Source organism: Tupaia chinensis, unplaced genomic scaffold (assembly GCF_000334495.1).
Source record: "Tupaia chinensis unplaced genomic scaffold, TupChi_1.0 Scaffold000208_1, whole genome shotgun sequence".
Classification (NCBI taxonomy): domain Eukaryota; kingdom Metazoa; phylum Chordata; class Mammalia; order Scandentia; family Tupaiidae; genus Tupaia; species Tupaia belangeri.
This window is the reverse complement of record NW_006159683.1, coordinates 3,189,583-3,215,262: the sequence shown is the minus strand read 5'-3', so window position 1 is coordinate 3,215,262 and position 25,680 is coordinate 3,189,583. Positions and strand designations below refer to the sequence as shown.

Sequence of the window (25,680 nt, the reverse complement as noted above, 5' to 3'; positions counted from 1 at the left end):
CTGCTATATCCTGACACAGTATACATTTGTGCGAACATGTTAAAAATTTAACAAATATTTGTTAAACTTCCACTTTGATTTATGACAGCCTTCAGTGAAGTATTGGTTACATTCTAGTTTCTTTATGTCAATAGTTGTAACTTGAAAATACTTATGCAACAGAAACCATGCTATAAATTTTACAGCATGTGTCCATTAAAATGCTACTTAATGGGATCAGCAGTTAGCGTAACGGCTAAGTCATTGGACTCCCACGTAGTCAACCGTGGTTTGCGTTCTGGACCCGGTGGCTTAAAACTCATGCCGGGCGCGTGTGCGTGCGTGCCCAAGATTCCAAGAGGAGAATGGAGGAGAAGGGATTGCAGTGTGGCCATCCCCCCAGGGGTTGATTTCTCGCTTTCTGTCTCTCTGTTTCTCTGTCTGTCTGGCGAGCGCACACGCCCTATAGCAAAAACTTCTTAAAAAAAATGCTACTTGATTATTAGGGAAGCTCAAAAAAGCCTATCTTATTTAAGTGATACTAAAAACATAGTCATAAAAGTACTATTTCAATCACTACTACACATCATTGATAACATTATCCCTTTAGTTTCACAGCACCTTATTCTCCTGGGCTTTCTTCTTTCTTTCTAGCTGCTCTTTCTCCATCTCTTTGTGCTCTCTCCCCCTTCTCTTACCTTTAAGGTTTGGAGTCCCCTGGAACATGATCCTGGGACTTTTCTTATGGACTTTATTCTGGGCAGTTTTGCAGTCTTTGTTATGACTTTACATGCCATCTAGATGCCAGTGACTCATAGATCTATATCTGCAGTTGAGACCTCCGCTGAGCCTCACGTGTATGGAGCCAATCGCCTCCTGGAAAGCTTTCCTTGACAGACCTCTCCCAAACCTGCTCTTCCTCCAGGAATCCTCATACCAATAAAGGCCTCCAGCTTCCTAAAATAGAAACGCAATGCACATATCAAATTCTTCGAGAGTCCTATTGATTCTAGCTCCAAAGTCACTCTAATTTGACCATTTTTCTCCACGTCCATTGTCTGGTATGTCTTCTGTGCTTTCACTTTTCTCCCATCTCCCATCTAGTCTTTAAATAGTAATTTTATTTTAAAAAAGGAAAACAAAACAACTTTTTATTATGGAAGTTTGTAAACATTCCTAAGTAGAAGCATTTCATGAACTCCCCTGTTCTTATCACTCCATTTAACATTTAACCTCATTTGGCTCATCTTCTTTCATATGCCCCACCTTCCCTTTGATCCCCCTGCTTGGAGTAGTTTAAAGAAAATCCAAGATATCATTTCCTCACACCTATAAATAATTCAGCATGCATCTCCCAAAGATAACATTTAAAAACATAAGGGGGGGGGGCAGCTCCATGTTGTTGTGGTAATGTGCTTCTCAGGAGAAGCTGGATCCCACATGGTGACTGCAGTTCAAATCCCTGGTCCAGTCAGCCTGGAACATGCTGGGCACTGACTTGAGTGCCCCAGACAGGCTGAGGGCTGGAGGAAGGGGATTGCAGTGTGAACAGACGCTGTGGCGAGTGCTTCTCTCTTCTCTCTCTCTCATCCTCATGTGCACACGCTTTATCAGAAGTAAAGGAAAACATTTTAAAAATACTACCACAATACCATGATCACACCTAACAAATTAAAATCCCTTAACATAATCTAATATTCAATCTATGTTTAAAACTTTCTGGTTATATGAAAGGTGGCTTCTTACTGTTGATTCATTCAATTCATGATCCAAACAAGTACAAATGTTAAAATTAATTGTACCCTTTACATCTGTTTCTTAGTTTCTAACGGTTCTTACTCTCTTTGTTGTATAAATGAAAAATTGTATTCTTCCTTTTTCTAAAAATTGTCAGAGGGTGCATGTGTGCACTAGTGAGAGAGAAAGAGAGAGAGAGAGAGAAAGAGAGAGAGAGAAAGCACCACCCAACCGGGCATGGTCACACAGTGATCTCTGTCCTCCATTTCTCTTCCCTATCAAGATTTTGGGCATGTGTGTGCACATGTGCACACACACACACACACACACACACACACACACACACACACACCTGGCATGTTTTTAAGCTGCTGGAGCTGTGATTTGAACTGCTATTGACCTTGTGGGATCTGGCTCTCAGCGCATAGCACTTAACCAATGCACTATGGGACCAGCCCTGTATTTTTTCTCCTGTGATGCTTCTTTCCTTATTTTCAGCTTCTGTATAAAAAGCACCACTTCATATCAAAGTTTTCATAAGTATTCTTTAACGGAAACCTATGGCTTTTACATTACACATCTTTATACTGTAAATACAAGACTGAGAAAATAGGGACCTCCCTTACACATCCACATATTTATATTACGTGAAGAAAATACAGAAGATGAAGCAAAAACTATCATTCTGTCATTCCAAAATTCAGACAGGAAGTCTAGTCTTGTTAGTTAGTAAGCCATTGTTGCGTAAGAGGAACTTACTTATCTGATCTTTCCAAAAATCCCTTGAGTTGAATACTTTTATCCTTCTTTTCAGATTAGGAGGCAGACGAAGGGAGGTTAAGTTAGTAATATGAAGCAGAACCCTGAGGCAGAAGCCCAGGTTTCCTTTCTGAGAAGCTCACAGTCTATTTGGCCGTGGAGCCCTAGTAATGAAAAACGTAATGAAGGATGGTGTAAGTAGAGAAAAAGATAGCTAAAATACAATTCGAATAGATATTTCACCAGATTAAAAAAAAAAAAGAGTTCTACCTACTCGTGGCAGGAGAGTTCACTATTTTGGCTCGAAGTGATAATATCTGAGAAAATAATTACTCCTTGGGAGTTGAAAGTTTAACAAAGTTTAAGAGTGGCAGACATAACCTTCCAAGGGCTTGTAACTTTCAATGTCTGGTTCTAGCTGATTCTGTCCATTTCTCTTTAAAATTACATCCTTTTGCCTTTGTAAAAGACTGTCTTAAACATCACTTATGTATTTATATGTTTCCTTCCTGCTTTAAACCACATTTTTTTTTTCCTTTAGGATCCTTTTTCCCTCCTGTGCCTATTTAAATTCATTACAGGCTCATCAGGTCCTTAATGACTGAAAACGCATGTCCAAAGGCCATGGGAGGAAATTATGTTTAGAATACATTTGGCCTGAAAAATTCTGTCTGTCTCACCAGTCTGCCTACATGTACCTACATTTACCCAAGCTGTGCACCCCTCTAGCCTCTTCTTGCTGTTCTTGTCAAGAATAGCTTAAGATGCCACATAAGAATCTTCTTAGATATTTGTACATTTGTAATTCACAAATGCAAATGTCTGCAAAAAAAGTAAAGAATATTTTGCCAATAAAGAAGAGAGGAAAGATATCTAAAATATCTCAGTTAATGAGTATATGCCCTAAATAATTGAATGCAGGGATTGGAAAAGGTATTTGTGCCCCATACTCATAGCAGCATTATTCACAATAACCAAAAGGTGAAAGTCACTCAAGTGCCTACAGACAGATGAATGGATAACCTATATGTGACGTAACATACCACATCATTATTCAGCCTTAGAAAGAAAGGAAATTCTGATGCATGCTGCAACACGGATGAACCTTGAAGACATTACAGTAAGTGAAATAAACCAGTCATGGAAGGGTAAGTGTTATACTATTCTACTTGTATGAAATATTCAGTGGTCAAAGTCATAGAAAGTAGAACTGTGGCCCTGCTCTGAGAATGAGACCATATGGGAAGGCCCGGTGTTTGGTTCCTGCCTTGATCTGAACACACTGGGCATGCCTGTGGTCCTGTCTGGCTGGGAAGTTAAGGGCATAGCAAGGCCCTGTCAGGGATGAGGAGCAGTGAGTTCCTGTGTGTGTGTAGTAATGTAGTAAGTGTTTCGTGGACTCAGAGTAAATTTGGGAAGATGAAAAGTTCTAGAGATGGGGGTGTTGATGGTTGCAGGATAATATGAATGTACTTAAAGTCACAGAACTGTGCATTTAAACGTGGTTATATTGGTACATTTATGTAATATATATTTTACCACAATTAAAAACATATCTTAGCTATGAACTTGGGCCTTGGGTCAGAAAGCTTGGGTTCAAATTCTAACTCTATAACTTATTAATTGTAAGAACCTACAATATTTCCATTATCTTAAGTCTGATTTTCTTCAACTAAAAAATGGGACTAAGAAGAGTACATGCCTTATAGATGTGAGGATTAAAAGAAACAATCCATTTAAAGTCCTTTGTGTACTGCTTTGGCGATCATAAACACTCAACAAATGTTAGCCACTATCATTATATTATCATTTGTTTCTATCTACACTTACTTTGAAAGGTTAGATTGGTAGATTTTCCCTGGGTTTGTAGAAATTCAGTCCAGATTTACCTTTCTTAATTGCGTGGTTCCAGGGTGGTGATTCAGTACCCACAGCAGTGACAAAGGTAGCTGATCCAAAGATACTGATGAATGGCATGAAATTCTGATGAGTTTGTGAAGTTTGTTAGAAAGAACAAAGGTATTGCAATAATTATAAAAGGATCCCTTTCTATTTGGGAAATGAAATTTTCCGCTGGTTTCTCTAGAGTGTTTGAAAATAAATAGAAAGAAAAATAATATTGATTTTTGAATATTCTGAAACTTTGGATAGTTTTTTAATTGTTTGGTAATTTGCTGTATAATCCAATACATAATCTCCAAGTTGTAACTACAGAAACATTTTCTCTAGCCTTGATCATGCTTTTTGAATTCAGACACCGAGTGTGTATCTGCTGACTTGAATAATTACAGAACGATAATTGTGAAATGTCTCAATTTTATACTTAGCAGTATGATCCTTTTGTGAATCGTTTGTGTGTGTGAGGAACAATAGAAAGAACTGTGGGACTGCTGCTGTTTGAAAAGGGGAAATGTGGATAATCTGAAAGAGACAGTATGCAAGGCTTTTTATAAATGAAACCTTCAACCCTTCAAGGCTGCCACTACCATCAGCTCTATTACAACGACAAGGGAAGCTCAGACCTTGTCTGTGTGTGTAGCAAGCTGGAATTTAAATATAGGTAAATTTGGCTCCAAAGTCTGTGCTCATTCTCAAACCACGTGGTCCAAACCAGAATTGATAGTTGCTTGTTACTGTCATGGGAGCTGCTGCACTTTCTGAAGTCCCCCTTTGGAACTGGTGCTATCACTGATGGAATAAAATGTTAGCTCTATGCTCTCCAGCCTGCCTCAGCCAAGGGGAAGAAGCTGCTGCCTAGAGAAAGTGCATCAAGGGGGCACAGTAAGGACTCGATTGCCCAGAAATACTCCTTCTCTCTTATCTGCCCTGAGATGACCACTATCAAAACCATTCTTGGGAACCAGCAGTTAGCGTAATGGCTATGTCTCTGGACTCCCACGTAGTCAACCGCGGTTCGCATCCCGGACCCGGTGGCTTAGAACTCACGCCGGGCATGTGTGCGTGCGTGCCCAAGATCCCGGGAGGAGAATAGAGGAGAAGGGATTGCAGTGTGACCAGCCCCCCTGGGGGGTGATTTCTCGCTTTCTATCTCTCTGTCTCTCTCTGTCTGTCTGGCGAGCGCACGCGCCCTATAGCGAAAACCTCTCAAAAAAACCCCCAAAAAACAAAAAAACATTCTTGGCCCAGCCAGGTGGTGCAGTATGTAGTGTGCCGGACTGGAGTAGTGGAAGAAACATGGCCAAACACAGGTTTGGATCCCCAGGCTGGCCGGAAAGTATGCCCGGAGGGTGTACACATGTGCACAAGGGCTGAGGAAGTGGAATCATGGCCTAACAAGGTTCTTTTGAGGTGCACACCCTCTTTCTCTCATGCTCATGTGTTCTCTATCAAAAAAGAAACATTCATTCTTGGTTTAGAAAACAAGAGGGATGTTGTCTCCAAAAGTCCCTGCTACAGGACACATGTGCTGTCTGAGAGTAAGAGACAGGTTGGAGAGTTTCCTCCAGCTCTCTCATTAGCACAGTTTCATTGGTCAGATAAACTAGTTGTCTCCTGGATGGCCTAGAAAGATTATCTCAAAGAAGACACTCTTGACAAGCAAGTCAAGTGTGGACTCGGTGAGCCAGCAGTTCTGGGCAGAAGTCCTGAAACCTGGAGAGTGATGGGAGATAGAGCAGATTGTGGACCCTGGAGAGACAAAGAATGATCCTTAGCCATGGCTGCCTGTGGTGGTTGTGATGGTTTGTTGGTTGTTAGCAACAGATGCCGAACTGAGCTACCGTAACCACAATGAGAATGTGTAAGAATAGAGAGGTATGTCAGAGAATCATGGAATTATTAAACAATCAGGCCTTGGGAAGGAAGAAACCAAGAAAAATCTTGGGACTGTAGTGGACCCCGTTGATGGAGTCCCCAGGCTTAGCCTTCCGGTGGCCTGTTTTGACTCAATTCCTTGACTCTCAATTCCAGCATTTCTCAAGCCCCAAGGGAGAGTGAGACTATGATATGCTTTGCTTAGATTATTGTTCACTGTTGGCTTAATCAGCAATGGCTGTGTGTGAGGAGGGACAGAGAAATGTTCTAGGGAAGTGTATATAACAGAAGCAGATTAGGCAGATTCAGAGAAAAGCTGGGGTGTCACTACATTAGGCACCTGCCAGATATCCCCAGAAAAACAGATCTCATTTGGACTGTCATTCTGTAAGGGAAATTGCTTAGAGACAGTATAGCATACTAGCTAGGAGGGCATGTTTTGGAGCTAGATTACCTGAATTCAGATCTCATCTTGGCCACTTCCTGAGCAACTTCCTTAAGTATTCCATGTGTCTGTTTGCTCACCCCTACTACATGAGAACATTAGGATTAAATGAAGTAATAGCAGCAATTACTTTAAAACAATGCCTGGCACACAGTGTATCTTTGATAAATAAATATTATTTTATCCTATAATTTGCCAGAGGGATATGCACTCACCAGAGAGAGACAGAGAGACAAAGAGAAGGGCAAAGCAATCTGTAGTCAGATGTGGTCACACTGCAGTCCCATCTCCTTCATTTCTCCATTAAGTGGGGATTTGGGGCATGGATGCACACGTGCCCATTTTGTTTTTCAAGCTGCCATAGACAGGATTCAAACTGCACAGTCAGCCACTTGGGATCCAACTCTCTTAACCCCCAGGCCCCGCCAGGGGTTGGCCCATAGTTACTATTATCTGACCTATGAGGCATCATCATGTTTACTGAAATCATCAAGTGAACCTATTTCACTTAAATACTCAGTGGGACTCTTCTCACATGTAATTTTATGAAAGAAAGAGGAGAGCAATCAGATTGACATTTCGTTGTGAAGTAACTAGTTTAATTTAGGCATGAATGTAGATATAACAAATTTAAAGTATGCAGATGGGGCCAGACAGTGGCACAACAGTAATGAAACCGGACTCAGGTGGAAAAGAACCTCAGGTTGTATCCTGGAAACTCCCTGAGCAAGCTGGATGTGGGCTTGCCCACGATCTACGCTAGCTGATACTGGTGGTAAACTGCGGCATGAAAACCCTGTTTGTGATGCCTGTCTCTTCATCTTTCTCTTTCTTGTGTATGTGTCTCCCTTTCTCAGGGGAGAAATAAATAAATAAAATGTAAATAAAAATATATAGACGCAAGATTACGAAGAAGTAAAAGAAAATAGAAGAAAAAAACCATGAATACATCACCAAAAGCAAAATCCGTAAATGAAAAAAATGGATATTTTTTAAAGCTTCTTTCTTTCTTTCCAGTGACACAGAGAGAGAGCGATAAGGACAGGTAACCTCAACAGGGTCTCATACCACGATCTTATCCCTTCCGTTCCCCGCTGGCCAAGGTCACAGGCTCATGTGCACTCCTGATGTATACAAGTCAACCCAGGAACCAAATCTCAATCTTCCACATGGTTTCCAGTACTACAGAACATTGTGCACTCCTGATGTGTACTAGTCAACCCAGGAACCAAATCTCAATCTCCCACATGGTTTCCAGTACTGCAGAAGATTGTGCCACTGCTTGCTACCATGGTTGGGCCAAAATTGATAGATTTGACTTCATCAAAATTAAAAACTTTTGTTCTTTAAAAGATATGATCAGGAGAATGAAAATACTGGCCAATGACTAGGAGAAAATATTTCCAAACCACGTATCTGATGAAGAACTTGCATTTAGGGGGGGAAAAAGCATATAACTCAATAATAAGACTGACTAGAATGACCATGATCTATAAGATTGCCTACAATAAGAATGGGAGAGGTAGGGAATCTGGAATACACACACATTGCTGGTGAGAATGTAAATACTGCAACCGCTTAGGCAACCTGTTTGGCAATATCTTAAAAAGTTAAACATATACTTAGCATATGACCCAACAATTCACTTCATAGGTTTACACCCAAGAGAAACAAAAAAACATGTGCTCCCACAGCAACTTGTACAAAAGTGTTCCTAGAAGCCTTATTCATAGTGACTAAAAATGAATGCAATCTTAATGCTCAGCGACTGGTTAGACAAAATGTGGTATTACATGATGGAATACTATTTAGCAACAAAAGGAAACAGACTACACAGGTGAACAACACAAAAGCAACACAAGAAAACCTCAAATACCAGATGCAAAATGAAAGAAGACAGATACAAAAGATAGTCCTGTGTGAACCTGTTTATTTGAAATTTCTAGAAAAGGTGACTCTACAGAGACAGAAGCAGCACAGTACTTCCCTGGGGCTAACAATGGGAGTGACGGATTGACAGACAGCAAATGGATACAGGAGAAATTTTGGAGGTGATAGAAATGTTTGAAAACTGAAATGTTGTGATGGTAGCTCAGTGCATAAATCTACTAAAATCATTCAAATGTACCCTGGTTAACCATGTTTATTTATGACGTGTATGACATACCTTAATAAAGCTGCAAGCTGCTTTTGTTCCATATTGCAGTCACTTTGAGTTACCAGTAAAAACTATAATAATGAAAAAATTCGTTTTAGTTCAACACTATTCACTGAACCTTTTGCTGTTGTCTCATATTTTTTTGCCTGGTTCCGCCCCATTTTCCCCACTGATCCACTCTACAATATTACTGTAATTTACTTTATCAGGGCTGGTAAACTGGATACAGAAATGGAGTCTAAGAGTATTCATGTAGAGAGTCTTTATGGCTTTTATTTATGTAGTTCTAGCTATTACCATTCCTATTTGATGTTGAACAGGCCCAAGCATTACTGGAGTGTGAGAAATCATTCTTCAAGAAAAACTCTCCAGTACTGATTTTTATACATGTCTGCTAATATTCAGGAATTTCTTTTCTTTGTCTTCAAGGTGTCATACTACCTTGACCTTGGCAGGAAGAAAACAACTTTCAGGTTGAGTGCCACATCAAAGTCTACTCCTGTTTCTAAAAAGAAAAAAAAAATTACTTAGCAGTTACTTCCTGTGTCAAACTAACAAATGCTCCCCTTCCCCCAACTTCAGACGCCTGAGGATTTGTTGTTTGTTTTGTGCCACATATATATAAGGAAAAATGTTCACAAATTTGTCCAACCATCCACCATCTATACATTCAACACTGATTTCTTTTTTTTTTTTTTTTTAGAGGTTTTTGAAAAAGGGTGCATGTACTCACCAGAAGGACAGAGAGAGACAGGGAGACAGAAAGCAAGAAATCACCCCCCAGGGGTGATGGTCACACTGCAATCCTTTCTCCTCCATTCTCCTCTCGGGATCTTGGGCACGCACGCACACGTACCCGGTGTGAGTTTTAAGCCACTGGGTCTGGGACTTGAACCGCGGTTGACTACATGGGAGTCCAGCAACGTAGCCATTACACCAACTACTGGTCCCAACACTGATTTCTTGAGTGCTATGTACCATACACTAGGTTAGTTATTAAGAAAACAACAAGTAAGAAAAATATGGTCTTCACTCTCACAGAATTTAGTCTTTTTTGGGGGAATGGATAAAGATATGCTTTCTTACTTTCCAGGTTTTCTTGTGCTGGCCTTGGTTCCTCTAGTGGCTGTGCTGGTAATATCTCAGGTGATAGATGCAGTGCCTATATGGTTACTCAGATAGTGGTGGGCAGGAGGTCCCAGGTGCTAGCAATGGTCCATGGGCATGGTTTTGATCTACTGGCAATGGCCACTTTGTCAAGCCCTGAAATAGCTTTCTCTTGCATGGCAAGGCCTAAGTCTCAGCAGTGGCCACAAGAACTTTGGTGGTGGTAACAGCAGCTCTGTCATCATCCGTAGTGGCTCCAACACCTCTGTAAATGAAATAAAAGTCAAATGTAACCTGTAAGTTTGTTTATGAAAATGTACCTCCTGTACTTGCTTGGAAAAAGATCAGTTTCATGAAATAGAACACCTTTGTACCATAATTTCCCCAAGAAATGAGAATTCATTTGTTTCTCAAATATTTCATATTTCTGTGGCTACATAGTAAATCAAGATTGTTTTTAACTCTTGCATTCTTTTCAGCTTAGTGGTATGTGATGGCTAGGCAATGACATTAGAGAACATTGTTTTTAAAAAGAGAAATTAAAAATAATGTGTCAAGTTGGGACTCTACGGAGAAAAGAAGACAGCAAATAATTAGTCAATTTATAACTAGGACCAAAAGATACAGCTGCAATTTTTTAAAAGAAATATTTACTGAGTTTTATTCATCTACTTATTTTAATTTGACCAGAGAGACACAGAGAGAGAGTGTGGTGGGGGAGGTGAGAAAGCAAGTCCCCAAGGTTCGGGACTAGGGCTGCGGTTGGCCATGTGGGAATAGCCAGCATCTTAACCACCACGCCTCCTGCTGGTCCCACAGCTGCAATGTTTACTTTTGAGTAAAACAATAAAAACATATAAGCCTGTGATGATACTTTAGGTAATATGAGTGAGTGTCTTAGTCTGTTTTGTGTTGCTGTAACAGACTAGTACAGACTGAGTATTTTTCAAAGAAGACAGATTTATTTTTACAGTTCTGGAGACTAGGAAGTCCAGGGCATGGAATTGGCATTTGCTGGGCATCTGATGACAGTCTTTTTGCTGCATTGTAAGATGGCAGGTGGGCAAGTGAGCATGTGAGATGAAGAGACAATGAGGGGTGGATATCCATTTATAATGACCCCCTCTCTTGCAATAACTAACTCACTCTTGTGATAACAATAGTAATTCATTTATGAGAGCTCTGCCATTATGACTCAGTCACCTCTTATTAGGCCCCACCTGCCAACATGGTTGCACAGGCAGTAAGTTTCCAACACATGAATTTGGGAAAGATAGTCAAACAACAGTAGTGCATTAAAACCTTATGAGAATATGGGAATTGGAAAAAATGTCTTCATTTAAGTAAGGGGATTTCAGAATGACTCTTGGACACTGGGAACGATTGTTGAGGGATGTTGATTAACAGAAACCAAATGAAGATAGAAGGAACAATGTCTAATGTTGTAAAATATAGCTAGGAGAAGGTGGTTCACAAATTACTGTATATAATGTTACAAATGGTTGAGGTGATGGCTTTACTAATTACCCTCAGTTACTCATTACACATTGCATTCATGCACTGAAAAGTCACATTTCAATTGTTGTTATGTTGGGACCGGTAGGTGGCATGGTAGTTAAAGTGCTGGACTCCCATACGGTCTACTGAGGTTCAAGTCCCAAACCTGGCAACTTGAAATCCCATGGGGCACCTGTGGGTGCGTGCCCAAAATCCTGAGAGGAGACTAGAGGAGAAAGGATTGAGGTGTGGCCATCCCCTTGAGGGGGTGATTCTTCACTTCTCCTCTCACTGTCTTTCTCTGTCTCTCTCCAGCTGTAACAGACTAGTACAGACTGAGTATTTTTCAAAGAAGACAGATTTATTTTTACAGTTCTGGAGACTAGGAAGTCCAGGGCATGGAATTGGCATTTGCTGGGCATCTGATGACAGTCTTTTTGCTGCATTGTAAGATGGCAGGTGGGCAAGTGAGCATGTGAGATGAAGAGACAATGAGGGGTGGATATCCATTTATAATGACCCCCTCTCTTGCAATAACTAACTCACTCTTGTGATAACAATAGTAATTCATTTATGAGAGCTCTGCCATTATGACTCAGTCACCTCTTATTAGGCCCCACCTGCCAACATGGTTGCACAGGCAGTAAGTTTCCAACACATGAATTTGGGAAAGATAGTCAAACAACAGTAGTGCATTAAAACCTTATGAGAATATGGGAATTGGAAAAAATGTCTTCATTTAAGTAAGGGGATTTCAGAATGACTCTTGGACACTGGGAACGATTGTTGAGGGATGTTGATTAACAGAAACCAAATGAAGATAGAAGGAACAATGTCTAATGTTGTAAAATATAGCTAGGAGAAGGTGGTTCACAAATTACTGTATATAATGTTACAAATGGTTGAGGTGATGGCTTTACTAATTACCCTCAGTTACTCATTACACATTGCATTCATGCACTGAAAAGTCACATTTCAATTGTTGTTATGTTGGGACCGGTAGGTGGCATGGTAGTTAAAGTGCTGGACTCCCATACGGTCTACTGAGGTTCAAGTCCCAAACCTGGCAACTTGAAATCCCATGGGGCACCTGTGGGTGCGTGCCCAAAATCCTGAGAGGAGACTAGAGGAGAAAGGATTGAGGTGTGGCCATCCCCTTGAGGGGGTGATTCTTCACTTCTCCTCTCACTGTCTTTCTCTGTCTCTCTCCAGTGAGTGCATGTGCCCTATGGCAAAACCTTAAGAAAAAGTTACATTAATTAAAAAATTATTACTTAAAAACAAACCCCCAAAATTTCAGGAGGACCTAGCCATGGTGGTACATGTGGAAAAGTGCTGCTGTGTGATCCAGAACCATATGGGCTGCAGTGGATTTGTGTCCAGAATATGCGAGGCACTGGTGATTTTGTCTGGCTGGAGAGCAAGGTGGGGGTTGTAGTGTGGTGAGACCCTGTCTAGGATATCTCTCTCTCAAGACATAAATAAACTTTAAAAACAAAATAAACAAACTAAAGCCTCATGAGAACTTTATGGTATAGCCTTTCTGGCCTAAACTGACCCTACATTTGGTAGGGTCAGTTGGTAACCCAAAGCTTCTTGAGTTACCTAGTTTGCAGAATACCACAAAGTTGGATCTTCTTAACTACATCAGTCACAAGGGACTGCTATGGTAGTTTTTTTTCTCCTGACTATCTGGACATTCCTCCCATTGACAGCACTTCCTGTGAGGTTGGAGATGGCAAATATATGGCAGACATACCCAGATCTAGAGGAGCACCACCTACCCATCACAGCACTCTTCCCTTCCACCTAGGTATGGCCTCAGCATCCAGGGTTCTGGGCCCCACTACCAATGAGCTGGAATTAACCAAGATGAAACCTATTTGGCATTCATGAATTAGGAAATTAAAATTGGCACATATAAGAAACCCATAGCGGGACTAGCAGTTGGCATAATGATTATGTCGCTGGACTCCCATGTAAGTTCACTGCAGTTTGAGACTACAGTGAAATGAAAATATGTTACCCCCCCCCAAAAAAAAGAGATTGACTTGACCCATAGTAAAAGAGCCTTTTCCCCCATTAAAAAAAAAAATCAGATTAATATCTGGTCCTATGAATGAAGTGAGAGCTTCTGAATAAGAGGAAGATTTAGGATGCTACTGACCAGGGCACCTGAGACAGTGTGGGAGGAGGGTGGGAAATGGCAGAGGTGAGAAATAGGGGGGGAAAAATATATATCATATATATATATGTGAAACTGGAAACGGAAAATTATTGATGATAACGTGTATGATTAAGCCACTTTGCAGTATATTCTGGATGGGAAATCACATTTTGTATGTTGTGACAATGCTCAGTGAATGAATGTAAAATGTAAATTAATGAAAAACAAACAAAAAATGGTAAATAAAATTAAATAAAGAATTCTTTAAAAAAAAAGAATGCTACTGACCAGATCTGCAAGCTGAGGGGCGGGACCAGAGAGGCAGGACAGAGGAGACAAGGAGATGAGAAAGAAAGCCCAGCTTGGCTTGTTTTACAATCCTGTGGGGTCAGAGTGGTCTGGCTCTAGCCTTTCTTAGTGCACCCCACGGAGTTTCATGGAGAATGACTCGGAATAGGGACTACTTTGAATCACCTGCCACTTCCTGCATTACCTGGACTTTTTAGGAAGTCATCCACCGAATACTGGTTAGGGCAGCCCAGCCTCACCCACTTTGTAACAACTGACAGCATCTGAGGTTTGTGGCTTTATAATGAATGGCCTGAAGTCATGAGTGTAGCCAGCTAAATCTGGGAACTTCCACTTAAAATTCTCTGATAAAGTAACTTAATGACCATAATAATTTTATTAGCCCATTTAATAGAACATGTATATAAATATATATAAAATCAACTATCAACTTGGATATTGCCACTTCCTCCTTTACTAACTCCTTTACTAGACTGACATTGGGCAAGTCTTGTTATTTTTCTATTTCCATAGCTGTAAAATATGACAATCCTTTTTCCAAAAGAAATATACTGTATGCAAGACATTGAAGGTTGATCTGGGAAAGTAATCAAAGAGGGGGTAAGCATAGCCAGTAACCTCAAGGAGCTTGTAACTTAATGAAGGATAAGAGAGACAAGCAGAACAGTAACAACAATAGAAGACAGACAAGATGGGTCTTAACAGAAATGAAGGAGTTGAAGTATTGGAGGACAGATCATTGACCACTTCCAGTCACCAGACTTACTCTGATTGGAAAGACGTTCAGCAAATACTGGTTCGGGTGTTTTTGTTCTTGTTAATGGAGAAATAAAAGGTTGATTCCATTGATTTTGTGCCCTTGTGCACTATTCATGGGAGAGAAAACAAAACAAAACAGTGAGCTGTTAAATAGTGTGAAATTAATATATATGAGCCTGTGGTATATTCTTTAAAAGTATGAACAGCTTAACCACAACACATTAACAATGGGAAACATAAAACTTCCCATGGAAACTAGAAGCTTTGGAGCTAGTTAGGGTGTAGAGCAAGGAATAAGATGCAGGTTTGATGTCATCAAATCAAACTGCTCATCAGAAAAAAGATGCCAATATGTAACTTTAACCTTTTGTTACTTTTGAAAGCATTTACGCTTCTTTTGACTGTCAGCAGAGAGAAGCACTGGAGAATTTTATAGCAACAAGCTAAAAATAAACTAATCTTCTGTAGTCCTCTGTTCAGCTGTAGGATTCTAACCCAATTAAACTGATTCAAATATAAATAAAATCGTGGTAAGTTTTTGTTGCCTTCCCCTCTCTGTTGAATCTCGCTGTAATTAGCATTTTCATTTTTTAATATTTGACTTTCGTCAAGGAAACACAATTAAAGATATAGACTGCATAATTTGGTAGAATTTTAACTTTGTTCATTACTAATACCCTCACCTCATCCTATGAATTTCATATTTCCACAATATTACATATTTTTTTCTCCTAGACATTGATGAACAATCCGAAGAGAAGAGACCAAATAAAAAGGAATTCTCTATCTACATTTCTTCTTGTTTGCCTTAAACACAGAGAAAACTACCATATTAAAAAATATAAGTTGTTTTTTGGGAACCAGCAGGTGGTGTGGTGGTTAAGGCGCTGGACACTCCCATAGGGCCGACTAGGATTTGAGCCCTGAATCTGGTGGCTTGCTTTTTCACTTCCTCTCTCTCTCACTCTCACCCTTTGTCTCTCTCTGGTCAAATTAAAAAATGAATGAATGAATAAATAACATAAATAATTATGAAAAACTATATAAGTTGTTTTTTATGGCTGAGTAGTATTCCCTGAGTAGTATGTGCCACACCTTTTCAATCCATTCATCTGCTTGTGGACATTTGGGTTGGTTCCACATCTTAGCAATTGTCAATAATGCCACAATAAACGTAGACGTACAAGCACTTTTTCAACTGAGTATTCTCCTATCTTTTGGGTAGAGACCTAGGAGTGGAATTGCTGGGTCATATGGTAGTTCTATGTGAAGGTCTTTGAGGGATCTCCATATTGTTCTCCACAGTGGTTGGACCAATTTACATTCCCATGAACAGCGTAGGAGTGTTTACTTTTCACCACAAGCTCACCAGCCCTTATCATTTTTTTTTTTTTAAATCTTAGCCATTAGCTTCAAGTAAAACAGAAATGGAAAGAAATCATGTCACTGATATTCATTCAAATTGCTTTTCTAACTTAAGAATATCAAAGTTACAATATAACCTACTTGTAGCTGTATCATCATTCCTGTTACATAAAAGAGCTTCAATCATTTACTCCAAGCCACATAATAAACTAGCAGGGCCAACGCACAGGCCAGAGCTGGTGGTTTCTAACCAGTAGGGACACCCTTTACCCTACCGTATACACTGTCACGTCATATTGCTTGTTTAATTTTCCACATCTATAGCCTGAAAATTCCCCCTCCATTCCAACTTAAGGAATGCATTTTATTTCCAATAAAACCACATATTTCTCATTCTCATGTGTAGGAGTAGATTAATTTGTTCTTTCATTTTCAGAGATACAGAGTATATACCAGAATTTATTTATTTTATTAAAAAATTGTTTTTCAGAGAGAGATTTTTGCTATAGGGTGTGTACACTTGCTGGAAAGACAGAGAGACAGAAAGCGAGAAATCTCCTTCTCCACAGGGAGAATGGCCACATCACAATCCCTTCACTTTCATTCTCCTCTAAGGATTTTGGGTAAGCACATGTGCCTGGTGTGAATTTTAAGCCGCTGGGTCCGGGACTTGAACTGCGGTCGACTACATGCAAGTCCAGTGACATAGCCATTACACTACCTGCTGGTCCCAATACCTACATTTAAATATATAGTACAGGATGAATATATGAACAGTGTGTCCTTGTCTCTGTAAGATGCTTCATTTTTTTAACCTTTAAGGTATTTGGTGACACCTTTAATAGAAACATTCTCTTTGTTAACTTAGATATTTGTGGCTATATCCTTTGGCCTTAGCATGAAGCTTTTTCCTCTCTCCATTCCCTTCCTCTCCTTGATCCTCCCTTTCCTTTCTTCTTATTCTCCCCCCACCCCAGGATTAATATCATTTGATAAAAATCAAATGGCAATGGGTGGCCCCATAGTGCAGTGGTTAAGTGTTGTGTGGAGGGAGCCACATCCTACATGGCTGACCATGCTTCCAATCCCACTGCAGTGGCTTGCAAACCATATCAGGCATGTGTACATGTGTGCATGCCCCAAATTCTGAAGGGACGGAGAAATGGAGGAAAAGGGATTATGGCGTGACCACACACCATGGGGGGGAAGATGCTTTTTCGTTCTCTTTCTAGTGTGTGCAAGTGCATGCTCCCTCTGACAGTTAAAACGAAGTCAACAACAAGTAATTAGGATGTGGCACAGAAGTAAAACACAATGCTCTGGGAGGCTGATCGTCATTGGAAGGTTCTGGGTTCTTGTCTGGAATATGCACAGCACACACGTGCATATGATCTTAAGCTAGTGAGGCTGAGGGAGGATCATGGCATCAGGACCATATCGAGGGTACTTTCTTTCTATCTTTCTTGCTCATACAAGTAAATAAATGGGTTAAAAACATAGAAATCTAATAAGGGTCTCAGATCCCTAAATATTTCCCCCCAAAATCACAACTAACCCAGATTCATTTTCCCTCTCTCTCATACACACACACACACAAAACGTGTGCACACATATACTCATAGCTCACTTGATAGATAAGTGGTTGCCAATTTTTGTGGTAAATACTCTAGGGCATTCTATTTAAAACAGATCTTATTTGAAACTTCTTTACTTGAAATGGGTCTTTGTTTTTGGAGAGGTTTTTGTTACAGGGTGCGTGCACTCACCAGAAAGACAAAGAGAGACAGAAAGACAGAAAACAAGAAATCACCCCACAGGAGGGATGGCCACGCCTCAGTCCCTTCTCCTCCATTCTCCTCTCAGGATCTTGGGCACGCACGCACACGCGCCTGGCGTGAGTTTTAAGCCACTGGGTCCAGGACTTGAACCACGGTCGACTACATGGGAGTCCAGCGATATAGTTATTATGCCAAATGCTGGTCCTGAAATGGATCCTTTTATACTTTCCAACATTCAAAAGCAATATTTGCTGCAAAATACAACTTTCAGAATTGTAAATTAAGTTCACCTCAGCAAATCACGTGTTGACCAGTTTCTTATTAGAAATCTCTTAAAACATTTGTAGGGTGAAAGAAATATATCTTTATTGAGTTCCTCTGTTGTGTCAGGCCCCTTTTTTTTTTGTTTATTTGCCTGAGGGTGTGCATGTGCACATGCACATGAGAGAGATAAAGACAGAAAGCGAAAGTATCCCCCAAAGGATTGTGGCAATTTTTCCTTCATTTCTCTACCTCATCAGAAATTTGAGTACGCATGCAAATGTGCCAAATGTGTCTTCCAACCTGTTGGGGCCGGGATTCAAACTGATTGTCCTTGTGGGATCCAGCTCCCTATGCACTATGCCAACCACTGCATTACAGGTCTGGTCTAGGTGCCTTTTCTTGAGCCTAGACCCTAAAGAGAATACCTACATTGAAATTTGGGCCCTGCCACTCTCTGCCTATGTGACCTGAGCAAGTTACTGAAGTTTGCTGTATCTTAGTTTTGTCATCTGTAAATGGAAATAATGACAGGACTCAGTTCCTTAGCAGTTAATTCGAAAATACAATAAAACATTTACCACATTGCCTGATCTCTGATTCAGCATTCAGTAAATGCTAGCTCTTATTGTTGTAGTTATCTTCACTTCCCTTTAGTTTTTATTATTTTACTGAGGCAGGCATTATTGCAACTATTTAACCAATTAGTAAACTCAAAACCAGTGAAATTTAGTAATGGATCACAAATCAGAGAGGTTTTAACTAGCAGAACTGGTTCTTGAACTTCATTTCTCTCCAAAGCGTATACGCTACATCAGCAGGTCCCCAACCTTGTTGGCATCAGAAACTGGTTTCATGGAAGACCATATTTCCACAGACTACAAGTGCAGAGGTGGTGGTTTTGAGATGATTCCCATGCATTACATTTATTGTGCACTTTATTACTATTGTTATAACATTATAACATGTAATGAAATAATTATACAACTTAGCATGATACAGTATTTGTAGCCCCTCCCCAATGCTAGTATCACTGCCTCAGCTCCACTTCAGATAATCAGGCTTTAGAGTCTCATAAAGAGCACACAGCCTACATCCCTTGCATGCATAGTTCACAATAGGAGGTGTGTGTTAGTTCTCATAGAACTAATGTCCCAGCTGATCTGACAGGAGGAAGAGTACAGGTGATAATATGAGTGATGGGGAGTGGCTGTAAATACAGATAAAGCTTTGCTTTCTCACTCATCTGCTCACCTCTTGCCACTCATCTCCTGCAGTGTGGCCCAGTTCTGAACAGGCCAGACTGGTACTGGACCATGGCCTGTGGCCCTGCACTATACTACACCGAATCATATCTATGCCTATGGATTATAAACCACTACAGGATATTTCTACAAGATTTTTGACTTTTAAGATAAGTCACAAATTTTGGACTTACCAGGTATTCCAACAACCAATTAATTATAGAAATGAGTATTTGTAGTGATTCTAAATTTCTATTTAGTGAGAAAGAAACAGATTAAAAATCAATTGAGACTCGGCAGTGGCCACTGCACAGACCAGACTTCGCTCTCCAGTGCACCTCTCCCCTCTTCCTCCGTGACGATGTCTAACAAACCTGGTATGGCTGAGATTGAGAAATTCGATAAGTCGAAATTGAAGAAGACAGAAACGCAAGAGAAAAATCCACTGCCTTTCAAAGAAGTGATTGAACAGGAGAAGCAAGCCGGCGAATCGTAATGAGGCATGCGCCGCCAATATGCACTGTACATTCCACAAGCATTGCTTTCCTATTTTACTTCTTTTAGCTGTTTAGCTTTGTAAGATGCAAAGAGGTTGTATCCAGTTTAAATGACTGTGTTGCCCCTTTCACATCAAAGAATCGAGAACTACTGACAACGAAGGCACGCCTGCCTCTCCCATCTGCCGGTCTGGCTGGCCGCGGAGGAAAAGAACTTGCATGTTGGTGAAGGAAGAAGCTGGGTGGGACGACAGGGAAATGTAGAGTAAAATCCAAGCTGGTCCAAGGTGTCCTGCAGGCTGTAAAATGCAGTTTAATCAGAGTGCCATTTTTTTGTTCAAATGATTTTAATTATTGGAATGCACAATTTTTTAAATATGCAAATAAAAAGTTTTAAAACCTGAAAAAAAAATCAATTGAAGGAAGATTTAGCTGAAGAAGGAGGAGGAGAAGTAGAAGAAAAAGAAGGAGAAGGAGTAGGAGTAGGATGAAACACACACATGCACACACACACGAATTCCAAGGTATATTTCAAAGTTGGGACAGGTTCAAATCAATCTGTTTTTCCATTTACATTACTTGAAATTATTTTGGACATATTGAAATGTAGTTTGAAGAACACAGACTTTGGGCTTAGGTGGAGTTCAGCTGTTTGCTTTCTAATCCTGCTGAGTTTGGGATCCCTGAGCCTCAGTTTTCTTGTGTGTAATACCAGAGAAATAGTATCTTCTTCATAGTTTGTTAAACAGATGAAATAAGATCTTGTTTGTGAAATGCTTAGATAGTAGTTAGGACAGATATGATGCCCGGTGAATGGTAAGTTATGATAAAATAACATAACTAGATTTTATAATAATTTTTTGATGTTGTATCAAATTCTAAAGGGCCTTCTTAATAATGTTAAAAGATGCTTAGTATTAGTGTAATCATAACAGCAGAATTTTAGAGATAGATGATAAATGAGAGAGCTTACTAGTTCAATTACTTCATCTTATGTTGGAGAAAACTGAGACTCAAAGAGACTTAAGGGAATTGCCCCAAATCACACAGCTAATTATAATCTGAGTTGGGACTAGAACCTGACCTCTTAATTAATGATTTCTCTAATTTTTGAAAGTTATGAGTGAATGATCATACTGTTTGAGCAATAAGTTATGAAATATGAGTATGTATGAACAGAGTTTAGGATTCCAATCACATAACCCTAATAATAAATTTAGACACATATTTAACAATAGCCATAATTGTTAGTGCATTGTATAAATGGTAAGTAGTTCCCTTGAACAAATGTCACTGTAATTATGTTGTCTCTCAAGATAAGAGAGAGAAAAATAAAATGAAGAAGAGGAAAATGCTCTCAGGGACTCTTTGAGGGCTCTAAATTCTGTTACCGACAGGATGAAGGTAGGTGCATTTTCCTGGCAAAAGATAGGGGGCTCAGTACCATTTGATCCAGCAATCCCACTTCTGGGTATCTACCCAAAGGACAGGAGAATGCTCAGTCGGAAAAGTGCTTGCTCATCAATGTTTATTGCAGCTTTATTTATGATCGCTAAGACATAGAACTAACCCAAATGCCCACTATCTGATGAATGGATTGGAAAAGTGTGGCACATATACTCTATGGAATACTACTCAAACATAAAAAACAACAAGACCCTGGCATTTGATAGAAAGTGGTCGGATATGGAGGATCTGTTGCTGAGTGAAGTTAGCCAGGCTATGAAAGAAAGATATTGTATGTATCCAATTAATATATACTGACTATCCACACTTTATGGTAGAGATCGAAATATTGGAGGGCATAAAAGCAGTGAAAATAGTTAACAATGATAAGACAGTGTGGAACAGGGCAGGAGAAGAGAAGAGTATGGAGAAGGATAGCAAGAGAACAAATAGAGAGGCATGACACTAGTGGGATTCAGATATGGTTTATTACCTGTTGATGACATGTATAGTATTCTCAAATGCACAGGTCTGAGAAATATTTCATGTTGGGTAAAGTCTTTTTAGAAGCAAAATAATAAATAGTGATTGAATGTTTAAAAAATAATTGGAATAATACTAATAATAATCTGAAAAAAATGAGAAGTTATTAGATGATGATGATGGGGGTTTTAATGTCTTTATATTGACTGATATGAATGTTATTCCTTTTGGAAAAAGAACTGTAATATACTGTAAAGTTATATGTGATTCAATATAATATAAACAAGATTATGATAATAATTACAAAATTTTTTAAAAAAAGTTGTTTTAGAGGAAGGAAGGGCAGTAGGTTGTTACCATTCACTGGCCCTCTTACTAATGGAGGAATCAGCCAAGATTTATCTCATTCTCCATCAACTTCTTGCTTGGAACTAGAAATTTCAGCTTCCAGAATCCAGTCTTTAACAGATAATGCCACAGGCAACGCAGAGGTAGAGTGCTAGCATGGTTTGTTCTTAGCAAAATGGACGTCTGTTTTCCATTATGGTGTTCTGATTCCCAATACTTTGTGGTCATTGAATTGATACAGGAAGGGCTTCAAAGAACGCCTGGTTATGGAACACCTCCACCCTAGCCAAGCAGACTATATAAATACCTCTGTGGTCTTTGGAGAAAACCTGAGCTTTCTAATATTATGTCTCTGTCATTCCCAGAGGAAAGGGCCAGAGCTTTCTTCTACAGTTATCAGGACTTGCTCAAAGATGTAAGGAAGGGAAAGGCTCTTGGCTCAAAGGTAATTTTTCCACAGCACACAGTTGCTATCGGATATTCATCTGAAGGTTTCCCTGAAGTAGGATGTCTTTCATTTCACTTGGTACAGGTTAGTTTAATCAGATTGCTGTTCTAATACTTTGACTGAAGGAATGGGATTTCTGATGGCTACTGGTAGAGGAAAATAAGGAAGAAGGATAAAGAGGTATATTTAGAGTGGCAGTAGTCTTAGCAGCCATCCTCTTGGGGTTCCTTAGTGAGAAACTTTGGTCAGCCAGATAGCAGAGATGAGAGAAAATGTGCTACAAAAAGAGGAGGTACAAATGCACAGAGGAGTTAGGTTTTTAAAGACAAACTTCATAGGCGCCACAAAAGCTAAGACCTCCCTATTCCTTACTCTTATCCGTCTCTCTTCACTATACCTTCAAAAATGAAAAAAAAAAAAAAAGCTGATATTTACATCTGATCCAGTCCCTGAAACACCTCACTCCTGGAAGAATTCGACTTCACAAATTGCTCGCTCAGGAATGATCTGAATGAAGATCTTTGCAGAGACAGGAACAGGACTACCTTTGGGCAGTGGGTGAGGAAATTTATTAAAATGCACATGAGAATATTTTCTGCCTGTGTCTTGGGGGCAGTTGAGCTAGAAAAACTGTCATTGTCATCTAGTGACATTTCCTCTGCACTTTGCTACTTGAGTCTAATTGGTACTAATGCTTATGGATAGTTTGTGGGTCACCCAGTCAGTGTGAGTATATATCCAGGTTGAGGGTGGGGTGGAGTCTCAGCTAGGCTGGCATTCACATTATCTCTGTACTCTGGACCTCCTCTGAACTGCATTACTTGGGCCTGGTGGCAAGTGTAGCTTTCTCTGCAGCTGTGGTTACTCTCCCAGTCACTTTGTTGATCTTGTCACTCAGGCTGCCATTGTAACTGTTTTTGCTTTATTCCCCCTTTTCTTGCCACCACCAGCAATGTTGTCAGCTCTGATGTTCCAGCTCAGTGTTGCAAATCCTGCTCAGCTGACCCTCCAGTTAGAAGAAATTTGTACCTCAATGGTGATGGCTTCATTAACCTTGGCTAGTCTAACTTTTATGTGCGAAATGGAGATTTTGATGCTGGGAAGACTTGTATTTAAATCCTGGGCCTTCCTTTTGACCTTGGGCAGAATACTTAAAATTTGGGACTTTGCTTCTTTACTAATAAATTGGCAACAATAATGCCTCCTTTAGAGGATTATTATGAGAAATAGAGGTAGTTTATGAAAAATACCTGGCATGTTGTAAACTATGAATGGTGACTGAACTCCTCACTTACACGGCTACAATCCTTTTGGCCAATGTGAGACAGATAGCTCAGAGTTCTTATGATGGGTGTGAAAAATAGGACATTCTCATGACCTTGCTATAGTTGATTGGTTGGTTGGTGATTTATGGATGGTTTCTAGGGTAATCTCTGTTCCCAGGGAATTTAGCTAAGTATGAAATTTTATTTCTAGGCATGTTAGATAATGTAATTTTATGGGAAAGGTTTTTTTTATCATTAACAAATTTATAAGCCATTGGACCATTGAATCTTTTCTAATGACCCCAACTCGAGTACAGAAATAACTGATGTTTTCAGTGCTGGGCTGGTGGCTATAAGGACTGAAAGTAATAAGACCGTTTCAGGTCTAATTTGTTTTCTGCTGGTTGACAAGGCCTGGCTGTAACTAAAGGGTAGCTATATTATTAGTATTGCATGGTCCTATTGCCTGAACCCAAAGCCAATCATGTAGGTCTGGGGCTGTAACTGTATAGAGCCATGGAACTGCTGGTTTGAGGTCTAAGGTTGTCATATACCCCAGGGAAGATGATATACCTTCTTTAAGACAATGTACAAAAGGAATTCTTCTTAGTGACAACATTTTGAGGAGGACTCCCCATTGTGGCATGTGTTCTAGGATAACATCATCCTATGCTGATACCAATGCCGATATCCAAACCAATACCAATGCCAATACTAATAGCCTAATAGCAATAGTACATTGTTTTTATAATATACTTTTTTTTTTTTTTTTGGTTTCGGTTAGTGCAGGTGTATGTGTACGTGACAGTGACAGAGAGAAGAGAGAGAGAGAGAGAGAGAGAGAGAGAGAGAGAGAGCGAGAGCGAGCAAATGAAGCACTCTTCATAGGGTCTGGTCACATTGCAACTCTCTTACTTTGGCTCATCAGCCTGTTAAATCCTGGGCACATGTGTGTGAGCCTGGTGTGTTTCAGGCTGACCAGGCCAGGGATTCCAGCCATGATTGCCAAGGGGGATCTGGCTTCTCTAGAGCAGTACATTACCACTATGTCCAGGAGACAGCCCCTGCAATATATATTAATGCTAATACTAACACCAATTCCAATACTATTGAGTGGCAATGCTAATACTTCTATTTCTGATACAGACTACTGTTTATTGAGTATTAACAATGTTATTAATTATATGCTAAGAACTTTGTAGGTAATATATTTACTCCTCACAAGCATCTTTTGATAATAAATATGAAGTGCTTAATGTATACTGGGCAGGGTCTAGGTGCTTTATTGTTCATTTCCACTGTGACTGTGAGAGATAAATGCAATTATTATTTCCATGAGTGAAGGAAATTGAGGCTCAGAGAAGCTAGGTAACTTGTTTGAACTCACACAGTTAAATACTTTAAAATTAGATTCTCTGACGCTAAATATAGTGTTGTATGGTGGTGTATTTGTGCATTCAGAATTGCCAGGATGTGTGCTGGCTCCATAGTGCAGTGGTTAAGCATTGTGCAGAGGAAGCCAAATTCCACCTGACTGACCATGGGTTCAATTCCCTGCCCCAGCAGCTTGTAAAACACATGGGGCATCTTACATAAGTGCCCAGGATTCTGACAAGATGGAGAATTCGAGGAAAAAGGATTGCAGTGTGACCAGGTTATGTTGAGGGAGTCTCTCTCTCTCTCTTGCACAAGTGCACTCTGGAATTAAAAAAAAAATCTTCAAGATGCATGTATAAACTTTTTGTATTTTTTTCTACCTGTGCTAATGAAATTCCTGATAATAAACTATCTCAGTAGAAATACATATTTTTTCCTTTTTTAAAATTTCACTGAACTGATTTGAAGATAGTTTTT

General features: G+C 39.8%; 1 pseudogene; it reads left to right on the top strand.

Annotated features, from left to right (window-relative positions):
* Positions 1 to 3,574: 3,574 nt before the first annotated feature.
* LOC102481377 (thymosin beta-4-like) lies at positions 3,575 to 20,248 on the top strand (annotated as a pseudogene).
* Positions 20,249 to 25,680: the final 5,432 nt, after the last annotated feature.